General features: G+C 32.8%; 1 long non-coding RNA gene across 1 annotated transcript; it reads left to right on the top strand.

Moving 5' to 3' along the window:
* Positions 1-2,857: 2,857 nt before the first annotated feature.
* On the top strand, positions 2,858-3,743 carry LOC108810499 (uncharacterized). Its single transcript, XR_008937442.1, has 3 exons — positions 2,858-2,995; positions 3,087-3,193; positions 3,468-3,743. It is a non-coding gene; the product is annotated as an uncharacterized LOC108810499 (long non-coding RNA).
* The last annotated feature ends 10 nt before the right edge of the window (positions 3,744-3,753 follow it).

Below are 3,753 nucleotides of genomic sequence, written 5' to 3' on the forward strand. Positions count from 1 at the left end.
TACCCGACTTATATGGTCATGCCAAAACATACATGAAGTTATATGATCGTGCCAAAATATACCCAACTTATATTTTTTTGGCAAAATCATACACCACTTGCCACATCAGCTGACATGTCATCTACTTTGTTCGTGTGGATGCAACATCATCTAATTTTGCCGACGAAGATGCATGTGTATAATTTTTTTTAAAACTAAATAATTTTGTTATAAAAATAAACTTTTAGAAAATGTAAAATTTTATAATTTTTATTATTTAGTAAAATTAACAAAAATAATTAATTAATTTAATTTTAATCTTATATAAGAGATATATTCGTAAATATTTCGATCCTATCAAAAACCGTCCTTATAAGAGTATTGTAATGATTCAAATCCAATGCTAGTATTGCAGACGTGTTATTCTTGATTAATCATGATTGTGTTAATCTACAATTTTTAAATGTAAATAACATACCCATGATTAATAAAGCGTAACATGATTTATTTTTATGCTTGATTTTTTTTCTGTCATTGTATTTTTACGCTTGATTAATAAAGCGTAACATAATTTATTTTTACGCTTTTTTAATCATGAGTATGTTATTTATAGTTAAAAAATTAGATTAAATATAAATAACATACCCATGATTACTAAAGCGTAACATGATTCATTTTTAGGCTTTATTAATCATGGATATATTATTTACATTTAAAAATTTAGATTAACACAACTATGATTAACCAAGAATAACACGTCTGCAACACTTACATTGGATTTAAATCATTAAAATACATATATAACTCTTATAAGGACGATTTTTGATATGATCAAAATCTCTTATATAAGATTAGAATTTAATTAATTATTTATTTTTGTTAATTTTACTAAATAATAAAAAATAAAAAATTATATTTTCTAAAAGTTTATTAGTTTTTAAAAAAAATTATATACATGGCATATTTGTTAGCAAAGATTAGCTGACGTTGCATCCACGCGAGCAAAAATAGATGACATGGCAGCTGATGTGGCGACTGATGTATGATTTTGCTAAAAAAATATAAGTTGAGTATGTTTTGCACAGCCGTATAAGTTCAGGTATGTTTTGGCACGGCCATATAAGTCGGGTATAAATTGAACATATCGCGATATGTTGTGAATGAAATGGCCGTTTTCCCTTGCAACCACACCGACGCGAACAATTTATTATTATGTGTACTGCTTTTCTTTTGTAACGTTACACAATATCCAACTAATATTTGGTTGAAAGATTTGTTATGTTTATATACACGGTTTAACTTTTTACCATGTCCCATGCATAACCTTTGCTTTCCTTTCAAGTTTGTAACTTAGATTCTCTATTCGTAGACTGGAAAAGATCTCTAAATTCGTTTAAAAAAATATTGTACAAGAAAATGACCTAGAACCAACTCAAATTTAAAGGAAGGTAAGAAACGTTGAACCTTTTTAATTTATTTCAGAAACTAATCTGACTACAAGATGCGATGATAATTTGCATTTATCAAATTGGTAGTCATATGTTGATGCAAAGGTTTACTAAAATGTGATGTTCTCCTAGCTGGCCCTGGCCGGACTAGTATATAGTTCTTGCACAATGGAACATAAAAAATTGGTCAAACTAGTATATAATTCTTGCACAATTCAACTTTCAAGTTGCCTCTATACACAACACTTGTTGTGTATGAATGATTCATGGCACTTTTTGTCGGTTCACACTTTTTGTCTTTCTGTCGAGATTGCGTTTGACTAGTTTGCTCGGCGGCGTCCTCCTCCTCCTGGGGTGTTCAGGAGCCGTTGCCAGTCACCTCCGTCGAAGCCGCTTGGAGCCACCTTCGGGTGCGTGTCTGTGTGAGCTGCCTGAGCTTTTCTCTTGTTTCCATGGTTCAGGAACAAGAAGTGTTATGTTTGGAGGCCTTATGTGTTGTCGATTGTTCTATGTCGTGTATTATTTCCAAAATCACCAATTATGGCTGACTTGGTTTTAATGTCTAGTGTTTCCTAAGGATTTTTTAAAAACCTTTTTTGCAGTCTTTAAGAACATAATAGTTTTAGATCAAATTCTGGTTCAATTATTATCGTAACCAAACTTTCACTCATTGAATGATATTTACAATTTATCAACAAAAAAAAAAGATTCATGGCATTTGGTTGGGCACACAATTCAAAAGGTAAACGTTTACGACTACGAGGGACCAGTGATCACTTTTGTGACATGTTTGGATGTATATACCGAACAAGGGTTTCGGCATGTACGAAGAAGCGGAATCATATTAAATTCCAATCAACTAAACTGTATATGACGATCTTTCAGTTTGGTTTAGATCAGTTCCGGTTCTCTAACAATAATTTAGTTGGACAGACCAGAGCAAATGAAAATAAAGTTTTGGGATGATTATGGTTCACGTTTAAAATTCAATTGTTTAGAAGAAGCTGAACCGAATTCGATTAGCCAAAAGTTTTTTCGACCGGTTAGTCTTTTGAATTCCATTTTACCCGTTTAAGTAAACCGACAAAAACGCTAACAGAAATTTGGTATTCTATTTCTAAGAAAGTGAGAAAAAAAGTCAAAAGATTAGATTCAACTAAAAATAAATATCTTGATAAAGTGCAGATAGAGAAACTATCTTTGGATGATAGAGAATCTATCTTTTGGATCCCTCCATTTTCTAGCCCTTCGCTTGGATCTCTCTTGGATAAGTCATTAAAGACACTATCCAATATACCCCACGTGTATCAGCGAATGTAAGGTGTATATCTGTTCACAAAAAATATCTTCATGGCATGTTTTGTTCCTTTTCGTTATATAAAACCATCATAATAGTCTCTTCCAAAGTTCTTGATCTGTCCCCAAAGCAATTGGAGATCTACGAAGAAGAAGAAGACGGATCCTCAAAACAGAAGACAAAAATGTGTTCTACTACTCATCATGATCATCAATCACAACAACAAAAACCAACTTGTCTCCACTGCGACCCACACTCATACATTCGCATGGTACAGTAACACACACATACTGACAGACATATTTAGTTAATGCGTTGGGTGTAATAATATTCAATACTCACACTAGTGGTTGATTTGTTAGGTTCAACATATGATAGAGAGGTGTATCATAACTCCGTATGAGTCGTGACGGATGCGTTGAGGCGTTAGACCACCACGCAAGCATTCTACCACTCGTTACGCTCACCGGTTATCTTTATAACCACTCTTGTCCACAGTCTATATATCAAAATTGTTTTTAGGGTTCGTTTAAAAGAGTTCCAAAATGATATTCGAGATATAGGGTTTCAATTTTTAAGAAATGAGTGGAATATTCTGAAGATCTTGGATTGTGTTCGCTATTTTTTTACATTGACAGTCGATACAAAAATCATAGAAGTCACAAATGTTTATGCAGCTCCTCGGCTATACAAAATTGAAAAAAAAATTGAATAATAATAAAATGTTTTTGTTTTGGTTGCAGTTTGGAGAGGACTTGAAGAGGGAAATAAGGATTTCTTTAAAACGTACGAAGCAGTCCTTCTCCCCTGAGCCGTTCTCAAGTAAGATTTTTCTGGGATCATCATATGTGTGTGTGTTTCAACTGTGAAGACATTTCAATTTAATGTCTCAGCCAACATATCGACCAAATCTCAAGTCAAAACGTTGTTTAAACGATTTTTACTAAGAGTTTTTTTTTGGGCTTTCTTGTTTGTTTTGGAATCAAATATTATCAGGCGGGGATACATGTTCGGAGATCGCCGAGGTTG

Source organism: Raphanus sativus, chromosome 8 (genome assembly GCF_000801105.2).
Source record: "Raphanus sativus cultivar WK10039 chromosome 8, ASM80110v3, whole genome shotgun sequence".
Taxonomy (NCBI): domain Eukaryota; kingdom Viridiplantae; phylum Streptophyta; class Magnoliopsida; order Brassicales; family Brassicaceae; genus Raphanus; species Raphanus sativus.